Below are 11,629 nucleotides of genomic sequence, written 5' to 3'. Positions count from 1 at the left end.
TTGCGGCGTTCCAAAATGCATGCCAAGGATAATATATAAAAGTGTAAAAAGATGATTTCCTCAATTTGTGGTGGACATTTAATTTGATAGTCATTTAAAAGTGGCAATTATGGAAGTGGTTAAGTACCATAAAGTTTATCATTAATTATACTCTATGTAAGTAATTACGTAAGTACGTACGTAATTAGGACCTAATCTTCTACTTTTCCCTTTAATTAATTAATTAATCTCCCCTAATTATCAACTTTCAGATGAGAGTGAACCTTTTCTATCTTTGACTAATTCTTATATTTAAATATTATTTAAGATAATCATATATTTTTTTAAGAATTGTCATTATATGAAAGGGTCCAAAATATTAAATCATGCTACTTGGCCCATACAACAACACCAAAAAATTGAGAGCTACCAAAATAAATGTTATAAAGTTGTAACTTTTCATAATTATAATCGGTTTTATCTAAAATAATATTTCAAGAAACATATATTTATGTTCTATACTTCTATTTAGAGTGACTTTTAATTATGAAGTCACACAATATAAAAAAATAATTATATGTTTTATTTAAGGTTCGTGTATTAAATGATTAAATTTAAAGACATTATAACAATAATAATAATAAAATAAGTAGAACAAATTATAATTGATTTAATAAAGTTAGTTGTGATAGAGAGAATCCTTCCAAAAATTGAATAATAAACATGTGCATAACTATAATCAAAAGTGGTTGTTAATCCATCAATTAGAATTGGTAGGTGAGAAGATAGAATAAAAAGTGAAAATGCTTAGATTTTAGAAATTTTGATGTACAATGGACAATGACATTGGTCATATCAACTAAACTTTCTTTATAACATTATTATTTTTTTTTAAATTCTTTTTATTTTAGAAAACTAATATCATCCATATTAATGTTTTGGTTCAATTTAAGATAACGTATCTTAGTTGAGTCTACGGAGGAGAGGGGATTGTGACCTTGAATTTCTTAGAATTTGTACGAAACTAGTAGAAAAATGGCATACTGAGTAATTAAGGAAATGAGTTTTTGTCTTACAAAAATATTATTTGATGAAATTAGGTTATTAATTATGATTTGTTTAAGATAAATTACTAAAATATATATTTTATTTATAATTTAAATAAAATAAGTGTATTTTGATATTTTAATCGATGATTTAATGATACAAATGATATTGATGTATTAGAAAAAGTTAAAAAAAAAAAAAATCTTAGATCAAACAAGGGACAACCTCTACGTGACTAACTATTTGAACATGTGAGGTTAATATATAGATGTTACTATATTATATTGGTTAATTATAAAATAAAATTATTATATATTATTATATTTTTTTAATATAACATAAAATATATCAATTTAAATAAAAAAAATAATATTAATTTTTTTGGGTGTTAAAATTTTAATTATTAGTGATAAATATAATACATTTTGTGAATTGATATATAATGGTAATATTTTTAATTCATAAGTATTGAATCAACTTGTATTTAATTATATGATATTCTTTTCATTGAAATTTTATTTTTTTTAAAGAATTTAAAGAATATAAGATCAATTTAAAACAATGTTTGCAATTAGATATAGTCACCAAGGTCAAACATTGGCCCTATTTTGAGATGTCAAGATTTGGAGTTGGATATATGTTTGAGTAAAAAATATTTAAATTTATTTAAAAAAATTATTAAATATATTATTGATATATTATTTAGATAAAATAATGTTTTGAAATATAATTTAATTAGGTATAATATTAACAAATTTAATAACATTTATCATTCAAATTCAGTTTCAAAACGACTAAATGTTTTCGAATAGACCAAATATATATTTTTTAATTAAATATAATCACCATACAACATAAACCAACATTACAGATATAATAAAATAAAAGGAAAAAGACAAATGGATATATTTTTTAAGTTTTGATAATCTTGAATTAATGAAGAGATTACAAAATATTATTGTTTTTATAATCTCCTATATTTAAATGGATAAATCAAGTAACAAAACTAGTAAATTAAATAATAATAATTTCTAGATAGTTATCATATGATGTTATAATCTGGTATTCATTTGTATAATTTAATATGTTCTCCCTAGATGTTCCAATCTGTATAATATCTTTATTCTTATATATCTACTAATATAATAATACATTCTGTTTTTTTTTCAATTCAAATTAATAAATTGTATACCTCAATTAGATTTACTATATAATTTTAGTTTTTAACTGTAATAATTTTTTTATTTCGAGTCTCACGTCATTTAAGTTTCATTTTCTTATTCTATTTGCTTCGCTCCACTTTTAAATATTGATTTTCTCTTTTTTCCATTATTTTTTTTTGTTTTAACTCTTAAGATTTTTTTTACTCCTAATTATATTTACAGTTTTTAAGTCGGCTCAATTGTCTTTCTTCAACGATTTTTTTTTTATGTATAATAAATAAAGAATTAAAGAAAAAACCCTAAAAAAATTGTAATATTATTGTATAGTTATTTTTTAAATGAATAATAAGATTACAGGTTGGTTCGTTTGTAGATATATAAATAACGCAATATAATCAAACATCATTTCACTCTACTTCCTATTAATCGAATCATTTAATTCATTAACCAAAATACTAAAATATTTTTTATTTTATCATTATATATTAATACATTTTAAAATATTTTTACGAATAAAATCTCGTCCCCTAAAAATCATCATAATCATTACTTTGTAAATAAGAAAGATTATTTTTAAAAAATCGAATCCAAACCCTACAAGTTAATCTTACATAAATAACATTATCTTATATCACAATGGCTATAAACACTACCAACAACAAAGACATCATCAGGGAATAAAAGATAAGAGAATATAAAATAATAAATAGGCAAACAGTGTCTTTTAATAATCTTGAAGTAATGAAGACATTACACCTAAAATACTTTCGGATTAAATTTGAGGTAAATTGTTTAGTTTAACTTTAAGAGAATATTGTCATATAAGATGGGATTCATAAAAAAAAAAATGATAAGAATGATAATTAAAAGTGACAAAAATGATTTCTAAAATACATAAAATTACGATTTCAATTCTTAATTAGAACACCTAAGTTAATTAAATATAATGTTGATTATTTTTTCATCAAATGATTTTATTTATATATGTTTCTAAAATGAAAAGGTCATACAGGGTATATTTTGGATTTTGGGATTGCATTTATTCCTTGTACCTATCTCAAATTACTTCTAACCTGCTAAAGTTATTAGTGAAATATTAAATGATTTTTTTTTAAAATTGTTGAGAAGTGAAAACTCGATTTCATTATCATGAAAATATGAGTTAGTGCACATAGATGTGACAATGATGAATTTCCAAACTAACCTAGTTTGCGTTCAACTTTCCAAAGGATGAAGTTTGCGTTCAACTTTCCAAAGGATGAATTTTCAAACTAACATATTTTGCGTTTAACTTCTCAACATAACCTATTTATTCATTCATTCTCAAACTAACCTAGTTTACTGTTCTGTTGAGATGTCTTGAATTGATAATGCAAGGAAAAAGAATATTGAACAAAAAAAAAGTATATTTTTTTGGTATGTAATCTTGATCTAAGGAAATAAGAATAACACAAAAAAAATTGATCTTTTGTTATGGTAATATAACTAGGAAAGTATTGTGATAATATTTTGGAGATTATTTGCCAAAATATTGTGTTGACCTAGTTGAAGACTATTTAAAGGTGCAGTCGGGTACTTCAAAAAGTTAAAGTCTTTGCCTTGAGAGCATCGTTTTCAGTCCCTGTTTTGTAACAGTTAGGGTTTCAAGGAACCGAGTGTTATATAAACTCGTGTCATAACCCTAGTTTATACGGTTGTAATCTTTGTTATGATCTCTTAATAAAATTTTCTCTTTCTGGTGGACGTAGCCAAGTTTTATCTTGGTGAACCACGTTAAAATCTGTGTCGTTCTTTATTGCTTATGTCATTTATCGCATCACGTTACAACAAACTGATATCAGAGTTTCAGGTTATTCGATTATTTGTTCTTTAAATTGAGATGGTAGTAGTAAGAATCAAGACGACAGGTTCAGGAGGAGAAGGCAATGTGACAAATCAAGATGCGAGCTTTTCTGAAACAACAGGGCTTCTAGGGGTCATTGAAGTTATCGGTAGGAGTAGAACAACCGTTAGATTGTCATTCTGGAGGAGAAGATAATGTGGTAAATCAATATGCGGGCTCTACTAAAACGACAGGGCTTATGGGGTTGTTGAAGTTCTCGGTAAGAGAAGAAAAATTGTTGATATTGTCATTCTAAATGAGGTGAATATGTCGTGACCTTACTGTCAATCACGATATAAATCTCACAATAATAGTTTCGTAGAATAGATAAAGAAGAACAGAACGAGTAAAAGAACAGAATGAGAACAGAATAGGTAGAAGAACAGATTGAATAGAAGAATAGATTGATAAAAGAAACAGAATGAATAGAAGAACAGACTGAATAGAAATTGGGAGTTTATTAGGGTTAGGGTTAACAGGAGCGACGACTCTGGTAATTAGAAAGAGAAAGTATAACAATTTAGAATACCAAAAATATATCCCTCTCCTTACAATTCTATCCTTATTTATAGACTAACAAATTATAAAATAACCCTTAAAAGATATAACTATGTCTATTTCAACCCTCAGTAATTTTGGAAATAGAATCCTCCTGTTTGGAAATAGCATCCTCATCTTTGGAAATAGAATCATCATTGTTGTGAATATTAGATTCACAACATCCCCTTCCCCTTAAGAACTTCCTTGCCCTTTTCGAACATGGCTTCTGCATCGGAAACTGTTTATAGAATTTAGGAATTTGGGCTGATAACAGAGTTGTAGACTCAGCATTCATAAAAAATAGTTGACCCCCAAAACAATCGTCACCCTTCTTCACATTACGAGTTACGTCGTCTCCTGTCATTAAATAAAAGGAACTGCCCTCTTTATCACCCGACAGTCGAATCTTCTCACCCGATAACCTAGCTTTCATAACTCTCGCCTCGAAATCAAGGCTCACTGGTCCATATTTAGTCATCCAATCAACTCCCAAAACCATATCATAACCTCCCAATTTGATCGTTCGGAAGTCTAGTAGAAAATCATGACTCTGCATTCTCTAAGCCAAATTTGTGCATAAGAATCGACTAAATATTCTGCCTCCGCCTGCAATAGCATCCCCCATAGGCATTGTTTCCTTTAGAACACAACCCAACTGAGATGCAGTACCCTCATCAATAAACGAATGCGTACTGCCACTATCAATTAATATAGTGATTTTCCTTTTTTTGAGTTGTCCAAGAATCTTGAGCGTAGCATTATTAGCACTCCCATTAAGAGCGTGCATTGAAATCGAACCCCCGTCGTTAACTCCTTCGACTCTAGCCCCCTCTTTAGCCTTAAGACAATCATCATAGATATATTCGACTTTGGACTCCTCTTTAGCTTTAAACCAGTTATTTATCTCGTCTTCCATTACTTCAATATTGAATAACTGATGACGATTGGGGCAAACGTGATCTTTGGAATATTTTCCGTCACACTTGAAACAAATACCTTTAGCACGTTTTTCTCTCATTTCTGCAAACGTGAGATCTCTAACTGGTATTTCAGTAGTATTTTCGTTAATAGTTGGTTTAAACGTACCTTGTTGGTTATTACTCCATGGAGGTTTTGGTTGTGTTTCATTTGAGGTCTGAGTTGACAATTTGGTGAACAATTTCTTTTCCTTACCAAGAGGTTCGAGGAATTCGTCCTTCACCTCAACTAGTTTTATTGCCTGATCTAATGTCACTGGTCCTGCCATCTTTAAAACCTCTCTCAATTCAGGTCGTAAGCCTCCCATGAAACTCTTCACATAGTATTCGTCGTTCTGTGGAAAACATTTAGCTGCAACCAATGCTCTTAGCTCTCGCCATTGATAGATATAGTCTTTCAAAGTCTCTGTCTGTCTCAACTGATTAAATTCTATTATCACATCTTGGTGTCCCTCTTCTTGAAATGCTAATAACACCTCTTCAGAGAATTCTTCCCAATTTGGCAATGGATGATCTCCCGCGGTCTGTATCGAATTAGGACTTGTAGTGTGTTTCCGATTACTGATAGGAGTCTCAGTTGTTCCAAAACTTTGTTCGACCGGCTGTTTGTCTGGCCTTCTGTAAATACCATCTCTCTCGTAAGGGGTTGCTCCAGAACTAAATCTCGACTGTAGTGGAGGTGTATTTGAACCTCCTCCTTTGTCTTCGGTTGATTTATTATTTGTGTTCGAATTCTTGGATTCCAACAGCCTTATTATAGATTCAAATTTTTCAGCGTTAGCTTTCTGCATAATCTTGAAGTTACGAGCAGTTTCTATCTGATTCGCTTCAATATTCTGATTAATTTTGAGATTCTCCAACTGCAGTAACTGGAACTTATCATTAATCTGTGATTCCATCGTCTCGATGCGTTCAGTCAGATTCTGGATCATCTCTTCATTATTTTTGCTACGTGAATTCACCATTCTCAGCGGAAGTCCGAGGATCGTAAGCTCTGATACCACTTGTCGTGACCTTACTGTCAATCACGATATAAATCTCACAATAATAGTTTCGTAGAATAGATAAAGAAGAACAGAACGAGTAAAAGAACAGAATGAGAACAGAATAGGTAGAAGAACAGATTGAATAGAAGAATAGATTGATAAAAGAAACAGAATGAATAGAAGAACAGACTGAATAGAAATTGGGAGTTTATTAGGGTTAGGGTTAACAGGAGCGACGGCTCTGGTAATTAGAAAGAGAAAGTATAACAATTTAGAATACCAAAAATATATCCCTCTCCTTACAATTCTATCCTTATTTATAGACTAACAAATTATAAAATAACCCTTAAAAGATATAACTATGTCTATTTCAACCCTCAGTAATTTTGGAAATAGAATCCTCCTGTTTGGAAATAGCATCCTCATCTTTGGAAATAGAATCATCATTGTTGTGAATATTAGATTCACAACAGAATACGTCAGAACCATTCACCTACGAAGAAACTGTATTTGGTTCTGAAGTTGCTGAAGTTATCGGTAGAAGAAGAACAACCGTTGATATTCTGATTCTGGAAGAGGTAAATACGTCAGAACCATTCACCTATGAAGAAACTATATTCGGTTTTGGAGTTGCACAATGATTTGCAGTAGTGGGAGTATTCAAGTCAAGATGGAGATTTACTGAGTCAACTTGAATGTTTGAGTTAACAAAGGAGTTGTTAAGTTGTCTTGAAGACAACTCTAATTCTAGAAGAGAGAGACGGTAGATCATCTGGGCCACCACTAGCATTGACTAATGCATTTGGGACATCTCTAGCATTGACTAATGCATCTAGGCCACATCTATGGCATTGACTAATGCATCTGGGCCATCTCTAGCATTGACTAATGTATCTAGGACATCTTTGGCATTGACTAATGCATATGGGCCATCACTAGCATTGACTAATACATTTGGGCCATCTCTATCATTGACTAATGTATTTGGGTCATCTTTAGGATTGACTAATGCATCTGGGTCATCTTTGACATTGACCAGTGCATCTGGGACACATCTGACATTGACTAATGTATTTGGGCCATCTTTAGCATTGACTAATGCATCTGGGTCATCTCTAGCATTGACTAATGCATCTAGGTCATCTCTAGCATTAACTAATGCATCTAGGTCATCTCTGGCATTGACTAATGTATCTGCTCCATATCTGACATTGACTAATATATTTGGACCATCTTTGACATTGACTAATGCATCTGAGCCACATCTGACATTGACTAATGTATTTGGGCCATCTATGGTATTGATAAATCTATATAGGCCATCTCTGGTATTGACAAATACATATGGGTCATATTTAGCATTGATTAATGTGTGTGTGCTATTATGGTTTGCAACAATAAGAGTATTCAAGTCAAGGTGAAGATTTGCTTAGTAGACTTGAATATTTGGGTTACCTAAGAAGCTATCTTGGAGACAACTCTAGATCTAGAAGAGAGAGACGAGTGCTTTTGGGCCATCCGGCACCAGCAAGTGCATCTGGGCCATCCGGCACCAGCGAGTGCATCTGAGCCATCCGACACCGGCGAGTGCTTCTGGGCCATCTGACACCGGGGAGTACAGTTGGGCCATCCGGCACCGGTGAGTGCTTCTAGACCATCCGACACTGGCGAGTGCATCTGGGCCATCCAACACCGGTGAGTGCTTTTGGGCCATCCGACATTGGTGAGTGCTTCTAGGCCATTTGACACCGACGAGTGCATTTGAGCCACCCAGCAACAACGAGTGCATCAGGGCCATCCGACACCGGCGAGTACATCTAAGCTATATAGCATTGACGAATGCATTTGTTAAGTTGTTTTATGACAACTCTGAATTAGATAGAGGAGATAGAATATTTGGGCATTGATTAATGCATTTAGAGCATTTGGGGCATTTGAGGGAATTCAAGTCAATGTGTAGATTTGTTGAGATGTCTTGAATTGATGATGCAAAGAAATAGAATATTGAACAAGAGGAAAGTATATCTTTTTGGTGTGTAATCTTGATTTAAGGAAATAAGATTAACACAAAAGAAAATATGATCTTTGTAATTATTGTAATCGTTTTATGAATGGTTAATTATTATATTATTATGGTTAAAATATTTTAAATTTATTAGTATTTATCAATTATTTATTAGAATACTAAAGGGAATGTTTATTACATTATATAAATAATAATTAAAATGTAAATATATATTAAAATATAAAAAATCAAATTTATAAAAAATAATAATCTAAATATATATATATATAATGAATTTAAATGTAATAAATAAATTATAAAAAAACTGGGTTTGAATAGTAAATTAGGTTAGTTTAAGAATGATTGAACAAAGTATATTAGTTTGTGAAGTTGAACGGTAAACTAGGTTAGTTTGAGAATTGGTTCGATGAGAATCATGAGATCATGGTGCGCATATCATGGTTCAATTCAACTATCATGTATATATTAATGTGGATGGATCAAAAAGAGATCTAATAGTCCCATTGAATGCATTATATGTGACAACTTATTTGTTTTATGGAATAATTTCGTTGTCAGTCCAGGTTTGTGGTTGGAGACAAGTCAGATTAGATTTTCTGAAGATATTTGGTAGGAAGAATATAGTCTAGCTTGTGAATTCTCAAGTCGGTAACGGTGAGTTTTTAGAGAAAGAATTTGGTGAGGGATTAAAAACCTCAATTTTATTTTTATTGATAATGAATGAAATATATGAATATTTATATAAAATAAAGATGGTAACCAGCCACTACTTAATTAGTTGATCTTATTAAGTACCACTAACTAAAACACAACACCTATGATATAATTTACAACTACTAGTTTGAATATTTTCACACCTTCCCTCAAATTAGTAATTCTAGATTAAATTAGAAGACATATGTTTTTGATACAACTAAAAAAATTACTTTAAGGATCATCTCCTAACAAGAGGTCGATGTCAAGATTCTCGTAAAATGGCGTCGTAAAAATCTGTTGAGTGACCCACTTGTTTAACATAGTGGGTGAAATGTTGCAGATGGACGACGCTTGAGTTTTGCGGTTGTAATGCCAAAATAATGGCTTTGATCATCACCGTAACAAGAAGTCGATGTCGATATTATTGTAAAGTGGCATCGTGAAAAATTTGTTTAGTGACATCCAATTTGTTTAGTGACATCCAATTTGTTTAACATAGTGGGTGAAATATTGTAGATGGACGACGCTTGTTTTGCGGTTATATGTCAAAATAATGGCTTTGGTCATCGCCGTAACAAGAAGTCGATGTCGATATTCTCGCAAAGTGGCATCGTGAAAAATTTCTTAAGTAACATCTCACTTATTTAACATAGTGGGAGATAAAATGTCATAGATGGATGACATTTGAGATTTTTGCATAGTGGTGCTATTATTGTTTTTTTAATACATATAGATTGATGATATTGACATTTTAATGACTGAGCAAAGTGAAAGAGGGACAAGGGAAGAATTGAGAGAATTGGTTAAATATATTTAGATTTTAGGTGTAGGGTGGATTACATAGAGATAAAATGGTACTTAATAAAAAAATGAGATAATATGAGATGATATAATCATTTGAGTTCTCCTTCAATGACTTTTCCATCATTGGAGAAAACAACGAAAAACCACAATTTTGTTGTTATTAATAATGAATGAAATACATGAATATTTATAGAAAATAAAGATAGGTAACCAACCAATACTTTAGTTGATCCCACTAAGTACTACTAACTAAAACACAACACCCATAATATAATTTATAACTACTAGCTTGAATATTTCTACCATAACTATTTCCACATGTAAGAATTGCTAACATTGAAGAAATTTTTGATCATATGATGAGGGCTTTTATTCTTATAACTTAGGGGGTGCTTGGTTCAAATAAAGAAATCGGAATAGAAATGTGATTGGGTATGATAGATAGAATTATATGTTTGGTTAAGACATGTAATAATTACCATTATCATTGATAGTGTTTAGTTTGGGTGGAGAAATCACTATTATTGATAATATTTTATTTGTACTATAATTAATAATTTTTATATGTTTATAATTTAATATATATATATATATATATATATATTTTATTAATTTTGTTTATTCTTTTCCTATTATTACTCATTTAAAATATATATAAATAAATCAATTAATTCAATATATATATATATAAATAAATAAGAAAAAAGAGAAATAATTAGTCAAAACCATCCGCTTTGAGTGGATTGAATTATTCCCGAGTACACCAGGATTTATTTTAATGTTCATCAATTAAAACTACTTATCAAACACCCATGTTTAATCCCTTTCTAATTTCAGAGTACAAAAATTACTTACAAATTACGTACCAAGCACGCCCTTAGTTATGGTAGAGGCTTTCTCATGAGAATTTGTTCATTTTATTATTGGAAACAGATTAATAGTTACGCAAACTCGAGACACTCTTAGATGTAAGGAGGAGGATTACTATAATGTTCGACGCTGATATGTCAGGTCTACTTTTAATTATCGTAGTCGTCTGATGCGTATTATTAATAATGATATTATTATGACGTTTTCTAATGTTTGTTCCGGAAAGTTAATAGAGTTCGTCGGGAGTTAATCGTTAGAACTTACGAGTTCAATAACTTATTAAGAAACATATTTTATTTTTTATTCATAATAATGTACTATCTTACTCAACATTCCGTGACTCAATTGATACTCTGATTGTTTGTAGTATAGATTATGATCAAACAAGATTATGGAACAATAACGTACGAACTAAAATCTATTTTTTTGGTTGAAGTACTATACATATACATAAAAGATGATAAATATATAGCTAATTAAGATGTGTTATGACAAATATTTAAAATATGCAATTGAGCTACATCATCATTTATTGGGTCAAACCTCAAAATATTGGAGGATTAGGAACTTAATATAATGTTTTGGAAGAAAAACTTGATACTAAATAAATTTATATTTGATTAATTATTTTATTTGCATAACTTTATAAATATTTTTAT

This window comes from Impatiens glandulifera, chromosome 7, assembly GCF_907164915.1.
Source record: "Impatiens glandulifera chromosome 7, dImpGla2.1, whole genome shotgun sequence".
Taxonomy (NCBI): domain Eukaryota; kingdom Viridiplantae; phylum Streptophyta; class Magnoliopsida; order Ericales; family Balsaminaceae; genus Impatiens; species Impatiens glandulifera.
This window is presented reverse-complemented; position numbering follows the sequence as displayed.